This window comes from Mauremys mutica, chromosome 8 (assembly GCF_020497125.1).
Source record: "Mauremys mutica isolate MM-2020 ecotype Southern chromosome 8, ASM2049712v1, whole genome shotgun sequence".
NCBI lineage: Eukaryota > Metazoa > Chordata > Testudines > Geoemydidae > Mauremys > Mauremys mutica.
In genome coordinates, this window is record NC_059079.1 from 14720524 (window position 1) to 14733049 (window position 12526).

The 12526-nt window shown below is 43.7% G+C and overlaps 1 long non-coding RNA gene across 1 annotated transcript in view; it reads right to left on the minus strand.

Annotated features, from left to right (window-relative positions):
- The window catches only part of LOC123376446, a 79273-nt gene extending 69655 nt beyond the window's left edge, over window positions 1-9618 (minus strand). The window contains exon 1 of the long non-coding RNA XR_006581791.1: window positions 9502-9618. This is a non-coding gene — a long non-coding RNA (uncharacterized LOC123376446). The remainder of the gene's footprint in view (window positions 1-9501) is intronic.
- Between the last annotated feature and the right edge of the window lie 2908 nt (window positions 9619-12526).

Sequence of the window (12526 nt, forward strand, 5' to 3'; positions counted from 1 at the left end):
GGGGGTACAGCCCAATAGGATTTCCTGAACTAATATTCACTGTAATTGGAGCGATCATTAGAGAGCACTCAGTACACTGTGGCCAAAAGTCTCAGACTTATGTGCCTAAACTAGGCACCAAAAGCCATATTTAGCCAGCTGAATAAGTGGCCTGTTTTCCTAGAGGTATGTCTACCCTGTATCTGACTCATGCCAGCTGACTCGGGTTTATGAGGCTCAGGTTAAGGGGCTGATTAATTATGGTGTAGGTGGTCAGGCTTGGACTGGTGCCCAAACGCTAGGACCCTGAGAGGTGGGTGGGTGGGTTCCAGAGCTCAGGCTGCCAAGCCTGACATCTACACCACAATTAAACAGCCCTTACCCCAAGCCTCAGTCCCCTGGCACAAGCCAATGGCAGGTATCTAATTGCACTGCAGTGTAGACCTACCTAACGGGGCTGAGAACCTGTAGCTCCCACAGAAGTACTTTGCTCAACATCTCTGAAACTCAGCTCACTAAGGGCCTGCTTCACTAATGCATCTCTTTTCAGGAAAGTGCCTCAGTGCTGATCCGAATTGGGGCCTTATTTAAGGAACTAAATGTGGTCTCAAGTTGCAGTGGGGGAGGTTTAGGTTGGACATTAGGAAAAACTTTTTCACTAGGAGGGTGGTGAAGCACTGGAATGGGTTACCTACGGAGGTGGTGGAATCTCCTTCCTTAGAGGATTTTAAGGCCCGGCTTGACAAAGGCCTGGCTGGGATGATTTAGTTGAGGATTGGCCCTGCTTTGAGCAGGGGGTTGGACTAGATGACCTCCTGAGGTCCCTTCCAACCCTGAGATTCTATGATTTATAGCCAGATCTTCAAAAGTATTTCAGTGGGAGTTAAGTGCCCAAATGCCTTTGAATATCTAATTTAGGCCCCCAAGTTGAAACAGTTTGGCCTATCTTCACATACTTCTGCATTTCAATAAGGCAGAGGAACTTCTCTCTCACACTCAGCAAATAAGATATTTTTTGCATAGTAAAGCCTTCTAGTCCATGTGTGAAGAAAAGGATATTCCCAAAGATCTGTTACAGAACATCTAAAGTATTTTAACTGCCAAACTAGAAAGAAGAGAGTCTGCCAAGAAAAGGGGAACAATTTCCCAAACTATGTTCCTGGGGAAAAGGCTTGTCATGCTACCTGAAGCCATGAAAACAAAACAGAAAATATAATTATGCATTAACATGCACCCAGGCCATGCGTTTATAGGCAATTGTCTGCATAGCAAGCCTTGAGTTGTGTAATAAGACCAAGTGGGTTTTACCACCCAAGAAATATCATAATCCCCCTCAAATGAGCTGCCCTCAGAGTAGTATTGCTGTTATGAAATGGAATGTATACATAAAAGTAATAAACAGCATTGCCTAAGTTCTTATTATTGATATGGAGTTGAACAATGGAAGCCAACCAGAAAGGTCCACTGTGGCCTTGTAGATAAAACAAAGGCTTGGTGGGAATTGTGAGTATGGGCAGCCTTCCTAGTGGCTGGAGCAGGACCTTGCCTGGTGGCCGTGGTGGCAGTTAAGGTAAAGACAAGCAGAGATCCAGGGATCAGGCACAAGTCTAAGGATGAAGCCAGAGTCGAGGTCAAGGTAAAGACCAGAACCAGAGTCAGAAGCCAAAGCTGGAGCCATAATCAGAGATGTAGCCAAGAGTCAGAGCCAGAAATTGGAATGGGGCTGGGGCTGGAGCAGGGACTGAAAGCAGGCGAAAGCAGGAAGTGGCAGTGAGACCAGGGTAAGCGCAGCTGCAGGCATGGCACACACTGAGTGGCTTCTCTACTATTGCAAGGCTCAAGTACCAGACTGCGGGCTCCTCTGGCCAATCTGGAGGTGCAACCATTTGGAAGGGGCTCATTGGGCTCAACTGAGCTTGCTGGGCTGCCTGACAATTTTCACTCAGCTGCAGCTCCCTCTCTGACAAACTCCCTGCACTCCTGTTTGTCTGTCTGCAGAATGGAAACGCAAGCAGCGAAGAAAAGAGACAAAGGGTGAGAGGGGAAACAGAGGCGTAGGCAGGTGAAGTGGCTTGCTCAGCCATTCTGTGGCTGAGCCAGGCATAGCACCCATGTCTCCTGATTGCCAGCCCTGTGCCCTATCCATGAAGCCATGCTCTCCCCTCATAGTAAATGGCTTTTGCAGTCACCCCAGAAGGAAGGTCCTGCCTGTGTCATGGAGCAGGGGAACTACTGGATCCCCCATGAGCACGTGATTAACCCAGGTCAGTTTCCTGCTTCTTTTATGCAGCGAATGATTATTTTGCTAGCCACATCCCCCTGTTGAGGGAATGTCCTGCCCATCTACGCGTTATTTTTATCTATCTCGATCCCTTGCAGGATCCACATCACTGTCGTGGCTGAGCATCCCACAGTCTTCAATGGATTTATTCTCACAGCACCCCAGAGAGGTAGAGAAGTGCAATTATCTCCATTTTACAGAGGGGAAACTGAGGCAAAGAGAGACTCAGGGCAGGTCTACACTAGAAGCACTAGATTGGTGCAGCTACGCCACTGTAGCACAACTGGTGAAGACGCTCTGTGCCGATGGGAGAGCGCTCTCCTGTCAGCATAATTACTCCACCTCTGCGAGACGTGCAGTGCCAATGTGGACAGCGCTTGGTCACTGTCACTTACATCGCTCAGGGGGTGTCTTTTTCACACCCCTGAGCAACATAAGTTAGATCAACTTAAGCAATAATGTAGACCTGCCCTAAGACTCGGATTTGTAAAAATATCTAGGCACTGCAGCACTTAGGATGCCAATGCCTAACTGGTTTAGGAGCCTAAATCTCATTGTTTAAAAGTGATTGACGCACTAACAGGGGCGGCTCCAGGCACCAGCACATCAAGCGTGTGCTTGGGGCAGCAAGCCACTGGGGGCGCTCTGCCAGTCGCCGCGAGGGCGGCAGGCAGGCTGCCTTCGGTGGCTTGCCTGCGGAGGGTCCGCTGGTCCCGCGGCTTTGGCAGACCCTCCACAGGCAAGCCGCCGAAGGCAGCCTGCCTGCCAGGCTTGGGGCGGCAAAATGCCTAGAGCCGCCCCTGCGCACTAAATCCCTTTAGAAAAATGCAACTTAGTCTTCTAAGTCAGGCATTGCAATGCTGAGCACCACAATGCCTGCATACCTTTACAAATCTGGGCTTTCGCCATTTGCCCAAGGCAACATAGGAAGGCTGTGATAAAGCAGGGATTTGAACCTCGGGCTCCAAAGTCCCACAATAGTGTCCTGGGCACTGGACCATCCTTTCTAGAATTGCTAAACTCTGGAGGAAATGCTTATAGAAATGACCTCTCAGCAAGCAGAAGGTGCAAGGAAGCACAGGTGGGTAGACATAAGTAATTAGTACACTTACTCTAACATCTCCTGTCAACTGGAGGACCAGACATGGATACACCAAGAAGTGATTAACAAAGTCTGACTGTAATTCATGTACCTATAAAACCTTCCTTTGAGAACACAAGTAAATTAAATTGCTTGTTGCACCTGGGAACAGATGGCTGATTCCATATCCTTTTTGGGCCTTGCACTCCAGAGGACGTAACTGAGGTCATCCTTACACAGAAAGGAGTCGGGAGCGGGGACTGGTTAGCGAATATGAAAAATGGGCAAACGATGACATTTTGGCACATAAATGAAAACTATTAAGCACTAGGAATAACTTATCAAAATACAGAAGGAGGAGCCTACACATTTTGTGAGCTGGCCCAGCTGTGAAAAGCAAAGATCTTTGAAAAGCCAGCCTAGAGGATTTGTTTTCCTAAACCAACTCAAAATCATCTGTCTTTTTAAATATAACTTTTGTGAAACAAAGGAAAATCGGAAAGTAACATCGAACGCATTCCATGCGCTATTAATTTTATTATGCAAATCCACTCCCCAAACGATAGTTGTATTCTGAATTAGCACAAGCTCCGTCATGATTCCTCAGTGTAAAGAGAGGAGGCTCAAGAAGTGTTGAAGCAAAATGCTCTCGTTTGGGTTATTATTTTAATATGGCAATACTGTCTGTAGGTGATTTTTAAAGCAGAATGTTTGCATAGCAAATCCTGAGCGATTCCTTCCCAGAGGCTGCTTGGTGTTGTCAACATTTATTACTTTCTCTTTTGTAAATAAATGCGGAGCAGAAAGCAGTATAGTTTGACTTAAAACTAATAAACAGATTTTGAGAAAAGGATAACAAAAGCGCTATTCTCCTTTTCCAGCCATCTGCCTCCTTCCCCGATAACACAACAACAAAGGAAGGAGGGAAATACAAAGGCAAAGACTGAAAACTTGCTCAGTGCACGCGGAAAATGTATTATTTTGACAGCCTTATTGATTTAACACTAATTAATCTGCCATAGATGATTTTTTAATTGTGCGCTCACGCATATACGCACACATATTTGTTTGGAACTGTTACATTATGCACCCAAACATAGGATTTAAATAGCTGTGAGAGATTCTCCAATGTTCCATACTGTAATTCTTGTGGAGTCAGATGTGATGTTTAAATTTTCCATGGAAATTTTTAAGAGCGAGTTTGACAAACACCTGTCAGGGATCTAGATAATACTCAGTCCTGCCTTGAGGGCAGGAGACTGGACTAGAAGACCTCTCGAGGTCCCTTCCAGTCCTACAATTCTCTGATTCTCTGAATGTGCTTAGTTGTACTAAGTCAATCTCTCTGAGTCCCAGTGAAATCATAGCTTCAACGGGAACAGATTATGGCCCAACAAATTAGACTTACAATCAGCTAATAATGACTACCACAGCATAAAAATAATCATATAGAGAATCAAATTAACTCAATCAGGCAATAATCTAGGAACAAAAAATGTAGGCCATATTTACCGAATGGGGACTCTATCCTGGAAAGCAGTGACTCTGAAAAAGATTGTGGGTCAAGGTAGCCAATCAGCTGAACATGAGCTCCCAGTGTACTCTGTGGCTAAACAGGCTATTGCAATGCTTGCATGTATAAATAGGGAATATAGAGTAAGAGTAGATAAATGACATTACTTCTGTGTTAGACACTGGTGTGAATGCTACTGGAATACTGTGTCCAGTTCTGGTGTCCAGAATTCAAGAAGGATGTTGTTAAATTGGAGAGGGTTCAGAGAAGAGCCATGAGAATGATTAACAGATTGGAAGACATACCTTATAGTATCAGAGGGCTGGCCGTGTTAGTCTGGATCTGTACAAAGCGACAAAGAGTCCTGTGGCACCTTATAGACTAACAGACGTATTGGAGCATCAGCTTTCGTGGGTGAATACCCACTTCGTCAGACGCCGAAAGCTGATGCTCCAATATGTCTCTTAGTCTATAAGGTGCCACAGGACTCTTTGTCGCTTCATACCTTATAGTGCTAGACTCAAGGAGATCAATCTGTTTATCCTAACAAAGAGAAGGTGAAGGGGTGACTTGATCACAGTTTATAAATTCCTACACGGGGAACAAAAATTTAATAATGGACTCCTCAGTATAATAGACAAAGGTCCAACACAATCCAATGGCTAGAAGTGAAAGCTAGACAAAGTCAGACTGGAAATAAAACGTACATTTTTAACAGTTAGGCAATTAAACACTGGGACCATTTATCAAGGGTTGGTGGATTCTCCATCACTGACAATTTTAAAATCAATATTGGATTTTTTTTCTAAAAGATATGCTCTAGTTCCAACAGGAATTAATTGAGTGAAGACCTCTGGCCTGTGGTATATAGGAGATGAGTTTAGACAATCACAGTGGTCCCTTCTGGTTTTATAATCCATGAATCGATAAAACAATGCAGCAGAAAAATCTCCTTTCTCCCTTTAGGAACATACACTCCAACCTCTTCCCCAAGCCCTATCAAATTATTATTTGTATTACAGTTGTCTCTAGAAAGCCCAGCTGAGACCAGGGTCCCAATGTACGAGGCCCTGCATGGATAGCCTCTGACACAAAGAACTTAGGCCCAGCTCCACAAAAGATATTTAGGCTCCTAACGTCTATTGAAATCGATGGAATGGGCCTTACAAACTAAATAGAAAAGAGACAAAGAGGCTAGAGAGAGGTGAAGTGACTTGCTCAAGACAGGAATAGGACCTGTCTCTTCTGACTGCTAATCCAGTCCCGTATCCACAAAAATTAACCCAGGCTGCCTCCCCTAACAAATGACTTTTGCAATGACCCCAGATGGAAGGTCCCATGTCAGGATACAGGGACACTAGTGCTGGGTTTTGAGATATTATACACCCACCCCGACACTCCCCGATGTGTCCCTTGGGAACTCAAGACTACCATTTAATCTCTCAGTTATATTTGAGGGCAGTTTGAGAGGGGCTTTGCTGTTCACAGCCACTGTTTCCTTATCACCAGAAGCTATAAGAACTTTCTGGGTACCTAAATTTTACAGCTCAATTAATTATTTACTATTGAAGACTACAATATTGTCCAAGGAAAAAGACAAGTAAATTCCTCAATTATCAAGACAATTCAGCACTCTCTATATATCATTATGAAGCTGTTAACAGAAATGCTACATTTTCATTATCTAAAAGCCTATTTATCCCTAATGAGCTGTTAAAGCCTAAGGGTAAAATTCTGCTTTCAGTTACATGGGTGTAAAATCTGTAATCCATTCAGTGCCTGTGGATTTATACCTGTGTCAATAAGAGCAGAATTTGACCCCAAAACACTTGTGTTTGACTTTATAATCTGCTGCGCACCCTCACAAAATCATTATTCACCAGTAGTGATCAATCACTAACAATAATACTGGAAGGGGGAAGGAGAAATCAAGGGAGCAGTGCTCCCGTCTCTTGACGAGAAATGCTTTAAAAGTAACACCGTGGAGAAAAAAAGCAACTAAAAAACAGTTTTTATTCAAAACAGGATGGAATAAATGCACATTTCAAAGGAAATTTAAGCTGTTTTGTAGCACAGCCGCTGACGAGCAATTACATAAGAATTTGTGAGGAAAGAAAATGAAACCAATCGACTTTTCAATCCTTCCTTTAGAAAAAAATAAGAGCAGCTGGCTAGAAGGAAATTGCCCCAAGAATGCACCTTTGGGGGACAATTCGCAAAGTACCTGATTTAGCAAAATTCCCTAAGTACATGCTTAACTTTAAGCTCATTACCCTAAAATAAATCGTAAACCCTACACATCTCAGTCCTGAACCCCATGTTACTTAAACCCTGTTGAAAGCAACTTTAAACACTCACCTTTTCCAACAGTAGTTTTAAACCACAGTTCCAAATATTTTGCCAGGGATAATTCTCCAAACAAGATAGGGATGTAGGGCGTGCCTGACCCCTCAGGCATCAGAGGGTGATGGATGAGTTCAGGGGCGTTATAGAATATTTGTATACCATTCATTCAGAGTCTCAAAGATTTGAATGAACAGCTAGGGGTCTGGCTGCTTAATCAAAGGTAAGGCTAGATTTGATACCCTTATTCAGACTAAATATTTTCTTTCACAAGTATGGACTTGTGGGACTACTTTTAGAGTAAGTGCTACCTAGCATCAGAGTCTGGCCCCCAAAGAGCCTCCCTCCCTCCCCCCAATGCCCAATAATCTCCCCTTCCTTCTCCAACCAGGTTATTCATGCCTGGCATTATTTTCCTGGTAGGAGATTTGCTTTACCTATCTATATATCTTAACTACTTATATGGCTACTGTTAGCATAATATCTGAATGCCTCACAACTGGAGCTGAGCAAAAACTGGCACTTCTGCCCCATGGGAAATTAAACTTTTTTTTTTCATTCCAAATTGGGACAAAAAATTTTTATGAGGTTTCAGCATTTTTGATCCAAATGAAACATTTCAACATTCCTGAATCCAAACGTTTCATTTTGGTTTGTTGAACTGACCAGAAATGTTTTGTTTCAAATATGAAACATTCAGTTGTGTTTCCCTGAGGTGCTGCTTTGCTCCATGGGAGACACAGTTTCAGTGCCTGATCCCACCTCTCCCCCTCCCCACCCATGAGCTAGGCTCCCTCACCAGACTACTTCTTCCATCATGCACCTGCAATCATGTGATTCTTATGATGCATCACATCGCCCTGAGGCAAGACTGTGTTCCATCACAGGAGATGTAGGTCAGCCGGGGTGGCCCCGCCCACAAGAGGGAATAAGGGGCACAAAGTACATCTCCCAGTGCATCACACTAAGGAAATGTAGTTTACTGTTGCAATGACTATAAGCAAAATATTTCCGGTCAGTTTCACCATTGGAAATATTTCAAATCGGGTCAAACTGACCCCAAATAAAATATTTTGTTTCTGGTTTCCAGAAAGAAAACTGAATTTGCACAGAGAGGCTGAGGCAGGGATGGGGAAGGAACTCAGGCTTCTCAGCCAGCTGCCTGGGACTGTCTGGAGCTGGAGCTGGGTTTAAAATCCTGGGAAAGGGAGGTTGGCAAGATGTGTTGATTTGACTTTCAGACTATAAAGAGGAAGATGATTCTACAACCATGGGGCATAAAGCTCAAACCCCAGGTTGTGAGAAAGGAGGACACCGCAGTAAATCAAGCCTGGAAAAATAGTCTGGGCCAGCATTATTGAGGGCTTTATACGTGAACAAAAGCACTTTAAAATCAATATGAAACGTCAATGGTAACCATCAAATAGATTTTAGAACTGCACTTGTCCCTGAGCTTGGCATCTCTTGAGCAGAGACTACCACTCAAGCAATGATTTGTGATTGGAGACTGGAATGAAACCACCAAACTAATGGTTAGCAAGGACTTCGGGGAAGGTTTGGCCTCAGGTCTCCAGATGTCAAAGTCTAGTGCAATAAATACACAGTATCATATACTCTTCTTCCCCCCGCACCCCACCCCCAAAAAATCATTCCAACACCAGTTTGCTCTAGAGTACCACATATACCTTATACCAGCACTCATTTCCTCATCTCTAACCTGAGAGAACTCACGCAAATTCTGAATGGGCTTCTGAATGGCATCTCTATTTTATCAATCACTCTGATCTGTTCCTAAACACCTAACAAATACACTTTAGCTGTACCTTTTTTCACTTACTTTCCCACAATTCTGTTGAGTAGATTGAGACACGGGTCCCACAGACAATAGCTTTTACTTTAATTTATAAGGCTAAATCCGTCATTTCCCACCAGAATTCTAACATATTTACTTAAAAATTTGGGGGTAGCTGTTCTGAGTCCCAATATTGATATACTAATGATTTATACAAGGAAGGTTCAAGCATCCAGTTTTAATTTATCTTGGACTAGTGCTTGGAGAATGCAGTATCCAATATTGTGTCCTTTGACTAATGTATATAGACACTGGATCCCAGCAGTAGCATTAAGAAATGGGTCTGGTTTTGCACCATCCTGGAAATGCCTAAAACCAGTGCATCACATGATAGTGCTTTTATAGATTTGCACGGTGTACTGTCATTTCTTTTATGGGGAAAGGATAAAAAAATCAAGCTGAGAAGCTACACAGCTTCATTTATTGTTAAATAATAATTTTTAAAAACTCACTGCCAATTTCACCTTGAGAGTAAAACTGTCCCTCTGAGTTTGTCGCTGGAAATTCTTCAACAGTGATGTGCTGGTGTGGAATATGCTCAGACATCAAAGCTACAAATCCCCTTTTGGGTGCATGTTCCAGTAAGAAGCAGGAATCTTCATTTGCCTTGGATTAGTCATGTGCCTAATTTTACCATAAATATTCTACAACTGGGTTACACTGATTTAATGGCAGTTAAATAAGAAAGACTGCAAACTAAAGTGCCAGCCCTGTAGTCCTCATGCACCCAGAACTCCCAATGAAGTTGTGGATGCCCTGTGACCATACCATGGAACAGCATCAGGATGCATCATGAGACTTATTGGACACCTGGCTGTTGCATCTGAGCTTCAGCTTTTCCCTTTCCAATGTGATGAAGAGGGAGGTTTAGCACAAGCTACTGTGCAGCAGGACAGAACTTACAAATTGCCTGTGAAATGTACAATGCCGACAGATGTACAGGGATTGCCATTAGGACGCTGACATTTACCATTTGGAAGCACTTAGCGTTACCATGGTATTAAAGGTACTTTAGGGCACTGCAGTAGCTGTGTGTACACATACTTGTCAGAGGACTCTGGAGGCATCTGCTCATTAATGTCTGGGTGTTTCGGGCTCCCAGGCGGCCACACAATAGGTTAGAATCACTCATACTCCATGGTACCCCAGGGAGGGGTTCACCTTTGCTTGATTTCTCTTGGGGTTTTCCAGTGGGCAGCTCTGATCATTGCTAGAGGCTGTAATAGGAAGCTGGCTGTTGGATGCTGCATTGGGGATGTGCTGACTTAGGAGCACCCCCATGTCTGCATCCACTCCCCAATAAATACTGTTCTCCAAACTAGCTAGACACTCTGCTTGCTTGTAGATGAGCCACGGCGCACCCAGACTTTCTGCCAGCGGGGAGTGGAGTGAATCAGGCTGGGTCAACGAGTAAAGAAATACAACGCATTAGTCCAGACAACAAGAGATTGGGATCAGAGATTAAAGTGGAGCACTGTACAGTACAGCACTGCGCAGCGACATGCCTAGCCTACTGGCTAGGCCAGGAAAACACTTCTGCACGTGTACTTGACTAGGTCTTGGCATTATCACTAAATTCTCCAGACAGTCTCAATGCAACTCTGCGCAGACAATGTCATGATGTCAAAACAAAATGAGACTATTTAAATGCAAGACTATGGAGGACGTGGTACAATGGGAAAGTAAAACTAAGTCAATGTAACTCCACAGGGAGCACGTTATGGCATGAAAGAGGAAATAAAACAATGTAAATGTAAGTTACACTGGACTTAAATAGCCCACTGAGGCTGGGATCTGGAGTTTAATTTATGTGGGCTTTGAGTTTAATTTGTAACATACACCTTAAGTCAGATGTGTTGTGATACCAAAAAGCTATTTACTAAAATTAACATGCACCAAGATAGGTTAGTGTTTCATTCAGGGATTGAGCTAAACTGAGAAAGGCAAAGACCGTGAGAGCTAAGTCTGGCACTCCATCCCTACGCAGGCGGCACTATTACAAGAGATGAGTGATATAGGATCACATGCTCCTGAGTACTTGGGCACAGTCCCAGAAAGATGTTGACAAATGCATTGGAATTCAGAGAACAGCAAACCGAAAATAAATGATTAAGGGGTTCGCGGATCTGATATGAGGAAAGATGACCTGGAAGGGGACTGCAGCATGAGGATTAGTATTTCAAGGATTTGAAAGGTGCAAAGGGGATGTGGGTTTTTTAGCGCAGCCCAAGGATTCTAAGTGGCAGCGAGAAAAAGAGAAGTTATACAAAAATGTTCCTAAGTGATGTCTGTTGGGATCTCCCAATGGAAGCAGAGGAGATGTCATTTAAAGCTAGACAGTTCCACGTACACAGCAATAATATAAATACACTTAAATAGCACCTCCAGCCAAGGGCCCCAAAGCATTTTATAAACCTCTAATAAATTAAGCCTCAAAGCATCCAAAAAGACAGGGAAATATTTTTATCCTCACTTCACCGATGGGGAAATTGAAGTTCAGGAAGACTCAGTGACTAAACTAAAATCCCATAGGAAGTCTCTGTTGGAAATGGGGATAGAGCCCAGATATCCACACCTGTGTGTTAAACACAAGTTCATGCCATATGGAAAGGATGAAGAGATGCTATCACTGAACTCATACGGGGGCCAAAGAATTGCTGTGGTTCTTTCAGCGACACTGTGCTGCATCACTGCAGCAGCACCTCTACACTGCAAAAAGACCCAACCAAAACCTGTGGCAGCAACTGCGGGTCAACTGATTTGGGCTCACGTTAGGGAGCTAAAAATTGCAGTTTGCTCCAGCCCAAGCGCTGACATCTACAGGCTCTGAGATCCTCCTTCGCTGGGTTACAGAGCCCGGGCTCCAACCCAAGCAGGAATGTCTATGCTGCTATTTTTAGCTCCCAGCAAGAGCCCAAGTCCGTTGACCTGGGCTGAGACCCGCTGCCGCAGCGTTGGGTTGGGGTTTTTTGCAGGGCAGCTGTGCAGTGTAGATGTACAAAGGCTCCAAAGGAACCTTTATGGTCTATTGCATTAATAGTCACTGAGGGAGCCTTTAATCCAAAACCCGTTGATACAACAGAATGTTTATCAGTACATCTTTACAGAGCATTTAATCAGTGGTAACCAGCCCTACTGCAAAATCCCCTGGAAAGTTTGGCTGGTAAGTACTTACTGCCCCCACACAGCAGGTGCTTTTTATAATTAAATATGTCAGACATTGTCTTTTAAAAAATACTGAAAGCAATTAGTCCAGATTAGAGATCAAAGGTCGAGATATTTGTAGTGTCGATTATAGTTTAATGCAGTTTTTAAGTTACAGGGTAACAAAACAGCATCTACAACTGGGTGTATAGTGTGTGCGGTCATTCTTGTGAATGTGTGCGGCCTCCTCATGCCAGAAAGAAAGGGAATCGCATGAGAAAACATAGGAGGAGAAAGAAATACTTACCAGCTGGGCAATCTACAACGTTCAGA